Source organism: Dipodomys spectabilis, unplaced genomic scaffold (assembly GCF_019054845.1).
Source record: "Dipodomys spectabilis isolate Male_0828 unplaced genomic scaffold, ASM1905484v1 ptg000287l, whole genome shotgun sequence".
Taxonomy (NCBI): Eukaryota; Metazoa; Chordata; class Mammalia; order Rodentia; family Heteromyidae; genus Dipodomys; species Dipodomys spectabilis.
In genome coordinates, this window is record NW_024870964.1 from 841,254 (window position 1) to 851,039 (window position 9,786).

General features: G+C 34.5%; 1 non-coding gene across 1 annotated transcript; it reads left to right on the forward strand.

Annotated features, from left to right (window-relative positions):
• The first annotated feature begins 9,408 nt into the window (after positions 1 to 9,408).
• LOC122126675 lies at positions 9,409 to 9,514 on the forward strand. Its single transcript, XR_006150998.1, has one exon. It is a non-coding gene; the product is annotated as a U6 spliceosomal RNA (small nuclear RNA).
• Positions 9,515 to 9,786: the final 272 nt, after the last annotated feature.

Genomic DNA, 9,786 nt, shown 5'->3' on the forward strand with positions numbered 1-9,786 from the left:
GACGCTTTAGTCTTCTGAAAAAGAAAGTTTAGCTTGTAAATTCAGTATAAGGCATCAGCTGTGATGAGTCTAATATCTTTCCTCCAAGATATCCAAGAGTACTATACTCATCCTCTGAAAAGTAAATAAGTAATTATTTATTTATTTTTTTTGTCGGCCGTGGGGCTTGAACTCTGGGCCTGGGCGCTGTCCTTCAGCTCTTCAGCTCAAGGCGAGTGCTCTACCACTTGAGCTACAGCGCCACTTCCGGTTTTCTGGTGGTTTATTGGAGATAGGAGTCTCAAGGTCTCTCCTGCCCGGGCTGGCTTTGAACCGCGTTCCTCGGATCTCAGCCTCCTGAGTAGCTAGGATTACAGGCGTGAGCTACCAGCGCCCAGCTAAATAAGTAATTATTTTAATAAGCTTTGCTTAATATTAATTTACTTGAAGCAAAAAGGTTAAAATGTCTGCTCTTTCTTTCAATGTAATAATATATATTTCATATCATTACTTTCTCTTCATACAAGCTTGAAATCACTATTTCAACGTAACATAAACAAAAAAAACAACAATAACCGGAAGTGAACAGACAAAATATTACCTCCTCTAGGACACAAGAACATAGGCAATGCTCAGGAAAATTTATAGCTTTGAGTATATACATCAACAAATTAGAACAATCTTAATTCAGCACTAATAATACACCACTAGGTCCTTGAAAAACCTCAAATATGTATTTTAATGTTTTTTTTTCTTTCATGCATGTGTTTCTAACGCATTTATAATATTATCTCTTTGTTGCTTTGTTGTCCCTCCCCCACAGTGTAACCCCTGCTTTCACTATATTTGATGCCAGTATAACATGTGGAGGAGATGGGGACAAACAAGTCGTTTAAGGATTCAGGTGGACCTGTTGCAACAATGAGAAGTACAAAATGTCATGTCAAAACCAGCTTTACAATGTCGGGGGGGGGGGGGGGGGGGGGAGGGGGGGTATGATTGGGTGGGAGGGAGGGGGGAGGCTGGGAAGGGAGGTGAAGGGTAAACAAAGGAGGAGGCTGCAATGCTTGGTAAGAAATGTATGCATTATCCTGCCCATGTAATTGTAACCCCTCTGTACAGTATGTTCTCAAATAAAATAAAATTAAATTAAAAAAAAAAAAAAAAACAGAGTCTTCTGTTTCCATACCTTATAGTTTGTTTCAGGATGTTTATCATGTTATATAAATGTAATTGTTTTTATAATAAAGTCAATTCTGGAATTAAGGTGTGAAAACTTATAATTTTCTTTCTATTTAGTAATGCTTTTATTTTACATTAATGTTGTAAGTAACATAATTCAAATCCTAGTGAAATTTGAAGGTTCAGATTTAAAGTTAAATATTCAAAAGGTCTAAAAGTTCCATTTTGGCAACCAAACTGAAAAGCAGGCATGTTTTATCCCTAGGAATGTCATTATTTCATATGCAAGTTTCATATGTAATTTTACCTACGTTTTCCCTTATATGATAACATATTATCTGCTAATCAGAGAGATACAAAAAGATTTTTAATTATGATATGAAAAATGCATCGACATGATGAATGAAATCAGGGAGTAGATGGCCCAGAGCGGGGTGGTTCTGTTAAATATTCTCACGATTTTGAATGATCTGGTGTTTTTGTATGTGTGGAATTATGAATGTATTTTATGTCTGGACAAGAAAATTTGATTAATTGATCATTGTCTGATACCCAATATCTGGAATCTAACCTGAGTCAGAGTGGTAAGTGTGTGTGTGTGTGTGTGTGAGTGTGTGGGTGTGTGAGTGTGTGTGTATGTGTGTGGGTGTGGGTGTCTGTCTGCCTGCAAGTCTGGATTTAGAAGGAAGTATCTTATTTCCCTGAGGGTATGTACTTAATTCTATTAGGTATACTCCATTAACGGCAGCAGATAAAATTAATTAACATTTTGTGCCATATATTTATGTTCCTATGATTGCATGAACAAACTAAAAATTATGTTTGGGGTATGAGTTTGTAAAAGGTCAGCGGAAAGTATAAACATTTGGAATCTTGAGAACAATATCAATGGCAATCATTTCAGTGTAAATAAATTTTGACAAAACTTGCAGTGATAGGTAATCCTATATCAAAATTCAATATTTATTGATTTTCCATAGCTACACTATTCTATAAATTTGTAGGAAAACAAGTTAAATTATAGAATCATAAAAGTAATGTGATTATTTATTGCAAACAGTTTTACAGTTAGGTCCTGATTGTAAGCTTTAGGATCAACAGAAAAAAAACACAATATACAACATGGAGTTAGATATTTTATAATGAAGCATATTTTAATATACTCTACATTGTTAGAAAGACAAGAACGTTGGGTTAGCTTTATAACCTACCATAATAAGTGATATTGTCCATTTATTAAGCAGAAAGGCTTACTCAGATTTACAAGATTGAATGTTTCAGCTGGTTTCATTGCTTTGGTGGCCAGTGCCAAGACAATGTCAAGGAGGGGAGTATGTCAAAGAGAAATGTTTTTTTACCTAGAATGATTAAAAGATAAAAGAAGAAAGAAGATGAGTCTATTTTCTCATGGGTTTCACTCTGAAGAACTTAATCTCCAGAAGAACTATTCAGGTATGCTCCACAGTCTGGGAGGAATTGGAATGTCATTTTTCTTTAACACATAGGTCTTTCTGGGGCATTCTAAAATCAAATGGCAACATCTTCACCAATGATAATAACTTGTCCAGGGGTGGAAGCCACTAGATATTTCTATAAATTCTAATCAGATCTCAGCAGACTAAATATTTTATGGAATTCCTATTAAAATATTCTCTTGCAGACTGACTGGGTCTTCATAATGTGTATCTGTGTGTTTATATGTGTGTGTTTGAATAAACTAATAAAACAATGTGGCAGATAAAAGTATAAGTATGGTCTTTTGTTTTTCTTCTCATACTATGAAAGCCTATCACAATTCCCAATCAAATCCCATCCAAGATTCAAACATTAATGCTGTTCCAAAATTTCTTTATGTTAACCTAAGTACATCCATCTCATTTCAGATGGCCATGGTATAGGAAAATTTTAAGTCTTCCAATTATGTTGTCACCAAGGAAACAACATAAAATATTTCTTTTAAAAATACCTAGAATGTAGAACATTTTAGCCAGAAAATTGAAGGAGTATACATTATAGGATTTAATTTAATTATTTAGTCACATAAATGGATATTCTCTATCCCCACCTCAGAGCCCTTTTAAACTACATAATTGCACAACTCATCTATTACTATCTTCCATGAAGACAGTCCTTGCTGTAAACAAACCAGATGTGGTGAACAAATTAACATGTACACCATTGTTACATGCTGCTGTTCTAAAGCATGGAAGTGAAAGAGCATTTAATGCCTGTGAAGAACTGATTCAAAGGATTATGGAAAGTGATTACTTTGCACCTTAAATAGAAAAATCCACAGATGTTTCAAGTTGTGTTTTGTTGTTGGCCTTTGTGAGATATATTTTGGAAAGCACAATGAATGAAAGCATGCTATTTTGTAAAACTTTGCTGGCTGACACATTTACTGAAATGTTTCATAAGAGAAGACAGACAATAGGTTGGGTAGGATATGGTATGCAGCTTTAAATACAGACAAGCAAAACAAAGAATGGGAATTTTTTTTTCCTTAAATGCTTTCTGGTTATATTGTGCTATACACTATAATGATGAAATAATCATTTCTTTGGAAAAGTAAGGAGAAAACACTGTCACCTGTTGAATTTCTTTTTAAAGTGAATCTTAAATGTCAAGGTCAAAGAAATTTAAAGCCTTAATAAAATATTATCAAGTATTACTTTCATTTTTGATAACAGTTAAAACAAACTGACAGTCTGTTAGTCCATTAAGATTTGTAAGTTTCCTGCTATATATTTCCTATTGTTCCTCTTTTTTGGGGGTGATATATATATTTTTTTAGAATGGCAACCTGGTCTTAACCATTACCCACAAAATTTATGCTGTCATAGAATCAGAGAGTTTTTGGTTTTTTTGTTGTTGTTTTGTTTTGTTTATTTGGTCGGTCTTGGGGCTTGAACTCTGGGCCTTGGCGCTGGTCCTACACTCTTCAGCTCATTGTTGCAATCAAAGAACTCTTATTTGAACCTTTTAAAAAAATTTAATTTTTTAAATTATTTTCTATTAATCTTATTTTCCTCCTATAATTTTTATTTTAGGTGTATACGTGTGTGTGTGTGTGTGCTTTTTTTTTATAGCTTCTGACCTTTTGGTCCTTTTTAAGTATTCTTTTCATTTTTTTCTGTTTCATTCATTTTTTGATTGACTAAATTTCTGTTGGGCTCATTCCCAGATATATACCCGTCGTTGATTATTAGACGTAATACCCCATTGTGTATACATTTAATCCAGAAAAATATTACTCAATTCACAACCTCTTAGGCTTAAATTCTTTAATAGTAGTATTATATCTTTATATGTATATAACTCTCAAGTAACTTATTTTAAGAATTTTTTATTTTTTAGTTTTCATTTCTCCTTTCAATCCATCCTTTCTTCTCATCTTATCCTTTTCTTCTCTCAATATCAGTTGTTTAAACTTACATAATTTTTAAGTGTTTCACTACTTAAATTTAAATTTTGGTTTTTCCATTTTTTCTTGTTCGTTTTTTTTTTGTAATCTGTCTCCTATCATTCTATCCAAACCATTTCCCTCTCTAAGATAAGGACTTGGTTAAATACCACATTTTCCCGATCCATCCATCTACTGAGGGGCATCTGGGTTGATTCCATATCTTAGCTATGTTAAACAATGCTGCAATAAATATAGTTGTGCTGGTAGAGTTAGTATGGTCTTCTTTGTGATGATTTGGGTAAATGCCCAAAAGGTAGATTGCTGGGTCATAGGGAAGTTCTAGGTGGAATCTTTTGAGGAACCTCCATACTACTCCAAAGTAGTTGAACAAGTTACACTCCCACCAACAATGCAGTAAGGTTCCCTTCTGGCCACATCCCCTGAAGGATCTGTTGTTAATAGAGTTCTTGATTATAGCCATTCTAAATGGGGTGAGGTGGTATCTCAATGTTGTTTTGATTTGCTTTTCTTTTATGGCTTGGGGGGTTGAGCATTTCTTCATGTGTCTATTGGCCTTCCTTCTTTTCTTTTCAAAGAAGTTTCTCTTGAAGTCTTTACTTATTTATTGGGCAGTTGTTTCTTTTAGGATTTGTTGTTGGGGGATTTAATGTTTTGAGTTCCACATATATTTTAGATATGAGACCCTTCTGTATTTTATGGCTAGCGAAGATCTTCTCCCAATCAATGGGCTTTCTATTGATCTTGCTAGCTATGTCCTCTGCCATGCAGAAGCTCTGCAATTTCATACAATCCCTTTTGTCCAAACTTTCTTTGATTTCTTGTGCTTCTGGGTCTCTATTAAGACATTGCCACATTTGTTAGGAAATGGAAAGACTTGGAAAAAATTATATTAAGTGAAGTAAGCCAGGCCCAAAAAACATAGGTCCCATGGTTTCCCTTATTTGCAATATCTAGTATATGTATGAGTCAAGTGGAAAAGGTCAGATAATGTGATGTTAGCAAAATGAACCTTTAGATATGTATTTTAATGGTTTTTTTTCTTTCATGCATTTGTTTCTAACCCATTTATAAGATTATTTCTTTGTTGCTTTGTATGTCCCTCCCCCACAGTATAACCCCTGCTTTCACTATATTTGATGTCAGTAAAACTTGTGGAGGAGATGGGGAAAAACAAGTCGTTTAAGGAAACAGGTGGACTTGTTGCAACAATGAGAAGTACAAGTTGTCATGTCCAAAACGAACTTTACAATGTTGGTGTGTGGCGGGGGGAGCGGGGATTGGTTGGGGGGTTGGTGGGGAGGCTGGGAAGGGATGTGAAGGGTAAACAAAGGAGGAGGCTGCAATGCTTGATAAGAAATGTGTGCATTATCCTGTACATGTAATTGTACCTCCACTGTAGGGTATGTTCACAAAAAAAAGTAAAATAAAATAAAATGAAAAAAAAAAAAAAAAAGAAAATTTCAGCCTCTGCACAGGAGACCTTGGGAATGTCCTTCTCCATCCTGTAATGTTTTCAGGGTGTCTGCTTTGACCCCGGGTCTTTGATACATTTGGAGTTGATTCGGTACAGGATGATATATAAGGATATAGTTTTAGTTTTCTGTGAGTGATTAACCAATTTTGCCAGCACTTTTACTGAAGAAGCTCAGTGCTGTACGGAGAGGTTACAGTTACATAAGTAAGGTAATGAGTACATTTCTTATTGACCATTTTTACCACCTCCTTTGTTTTTCCCCTACTATACCTTACCTTCACACAACCCCAACACCTCTGTCCACCCCCCTCTAATAATATCTTGCAAATTTCATTGTTACAATGGGTCAACCTGTATCCTTTCCTTGCATCTTAAATGAAGAAATGCTGGCTTGTTTCATGCTGATTCTACTGTGTAGACACACTTAAATACACTTTCCAAGTCCAAAAGCACATAAATGAAATACACATCATCTTTTGTCAGTTAGTATAATTGTGTTCTACACATTTATTAACAGGTTGCAAATTATTCTCAAATTTTAATACATAAAAAACTTTCTTTTTTTCTCATTTTTGTGGCCAGGACATCAGCATGACCTCAGTCAGAATTGCTCACTTTAGACTTTTCATATGGGTTGGTTAAATTTTGACCTGCGCTCCAGTCTTCTGGGGAGTCACTCATCTGCTTAGGAATTGATGCTGGCTGTTGGAAAAGCGCCCAAGGAAAGATGCCATTTAAAGCCTTATAATTTTACTCTTAACAAGGATATTGTCCTACTACTTTGGCTGTTGAGAGTGTCTACAAGAGCAAGCATTCCATGGGAAGCAGGGAGACACAATATTACCTATACTTATTGAGATTTTTGAGTGACTTGCTATCACTTGTACTGCATTTATCAAGTTGAATCTCTCTAAAGCTACCAGTTGGAAGAGATAAGAGGAGTGTAAAAGAACTCTTAGAGACAAATACATCTTCAACACATTTGTTTCCAAGCATTCTCTCTAAGGCATATTCAAGTGAAACTTGTGTTGGCTATATCTATGTGTCTTTTTTTCCATTTGTGCATATGTGTATGTATGTGTGCATTTGTGTGTATAGTAACATTCATGTGTACATATATGGGCCGATGTACACATTTATGCATATATAAATAAATATACATATATAAATACATGTGCATACATAAATATCAGATGTTCAGTGATTTAATCTAGAGTTCCCAGCACATTGTCCTTATCACAAAGTATACATGATAAACTGCTCTAAGGATCTGTGCTATATGAGGGGTGTCCTTTGTACTCACTTCCCCCATTAACTTGTTTTTCATCCCTGTGAACAACTTCAGCCTACTTTCCCATAGGATAGCTTTGTTTTTGTTACTTACTGATAATAAAAGAAAAAGGTTGTTTGTAAAAGAAAAAGAACTTTTGAGTCCCAGGCTAAAAGTACATTATCAGTCCCAATGATTCGTATGAGATAAAATTTATAATAGTACTAAAAGTGACAAGGAATTCCTAGATCTGTTGTTTTGCCATTTAGAATGGCAAAGAATAATTTCACGTCACTGTTATAAATCTTAAAGAATGCAAGGGTAACTGATGGTCCCCATCATGTTCCCACAAAACCAGTGGATCTTGAAGGATAATAGTAGACCAACAGAAATTCTAAGTAGCGGACATGGAGCATGAAAGAGAAAGAGCAGAAATGAGAGAGTGAAAGAGAGAGAAAAATATCATAATATTAAAGTGCATAACAGATAAACAAGAGGTGTATGAGAATATTCATACTGCTATCTTGAGACTCTACATGTACATTTGAAGATATTTGATGTGTGATAACTCATCAACATAAAGTATAAAGTGTTTTTGATAATAAATAAAAATGGCTCAGAAGAAATTATAAATGCAAAGACATTCTTCACAGAAGCAAACTCTCAGAAATATTCCTTGACTTTGAAAAGGATAAACTGGCTGCAGTTAGTATAAATTTAGAAGTATGACAATTCACAAAAATATAAAAATGTATTCACATATTTCATTATATAACCCAAAGCAGAAAGCAAATATTGTTCAGATGATTTTTTTAAATCACAGTTTCTCAGGTGCTGGGAAGGTGGCTCAGTGGTAGAGTGCTTGCCTTGCATACATGAGGTCCTGGATTTCATTCCTCAGCACGACATAAGCAGAAAAAGATGAAAGTGGTGCTGTGGATCAAGTGATAGCACTAGCCTTGAACTGAAGAGCTGAGGGACAGTACCCAAGACCCAGAGTTCAAGCCCCACAACCAACAAAACCAAAGCAAAAAACAAAACAAAACAAAACACAGTTTCTCAATTTTGTGGCGTCAACTCTGTAATACCACTACTTCAGCCTAGGGTTAAGATTTTAGGTGTGGACATTTATCAACACTCCTGATTCAGACTCTACTTGATATAATTTTTAATCAATATTTTGTTTTTAGTTTTGCTCTTTGTAAATTCACATGCACCTATGAAAAATGGTGTGGCCATCCCAATAATATTCTCAAAGTACTTCTTAATCACGACTCATAAAAAGTTGTATTCTATTACAACAAGGAAAAATGCTATAAATAAAGAAAACAATAATTATATGTTAATGATTACTAAAATAAAAAACAAAACCATTACTAGGGTTTTCAGTATTTGAGAAGTACAGAGTAGATTTTACTATTTTCTCATATTCCTGTACATTCAAAATTGGATAAAGCTATGAGTAGCCTTTAAATTTACCCACTAAGATTAGTATTTATAGTTCATCTCATCATTTGTATGTGGCTTATATCATTCTTTGTTCATCACTAACATATAATGTAAGGGAGCCCTAAAGATTTAACAGAAACTGTCTACTTAAAACCTTAACTCTTCACTCTGCTTCTTTACACAGTCTTTGCAACTTCTCATTAGTAAAGTTTCTATAAACTCAGAAATGTACATACTTACTAGTACATGCTACCAGAAATATTATATACTTTATCGAAAAATTTTATGACCTGCCAACCAGTCTTAATTTTGCCGTATATAAGCAAATCCTAAAATGAAACATATTTAAAACATTAAAACTTTTAACAAACCTTAACATTTGCTGCAATGAACATTATGACAGGTGCCTTGTGTAGAATAATTGAATTCCTCCTCCTACACAACTCATGAACAACAAATATCTGGAATTATTTTGTTTTTGGCATGTCAATCTTGACTTTGTTCTAAAATGTGTGCTTATGTAAGAAATACATGGTTGTAAAATTTCACAATTCTTTTGAACTTACTTTTTGTTGAATTGTCTAGTTTAAGAAAATCAATTACACTTTATATATAAAAAAATGTTCTGTGCTCAATTTGGCTGCACATACACTAAAATTGGAACATACAGAGAAGATTAGCATGGTCCCTGCACAAGGATGACACGCAAATTAATGAATCGTTCCATATTTTTACAACAACAGATGCTGGAAGGGATATGGCCAGAAGGGAAGCCTACTGCATTCTTGGTGGGAGTGTAAACTTGTTCATCCACTTTGGAAAGCAGTTTGGAGGTTCCTCAAAAGACTCCACATAGAGCTCCCCTATTACACAGCAATCCCATTATTGGGCATTCACCCAAATGATCACAAACAAGTCCATACTAAAACTACCACCACAACAATGTTTATTGTAGCATTATTTGCCATAGCTAAGATATGGAACCAACACCGATTCCCCTCAGTA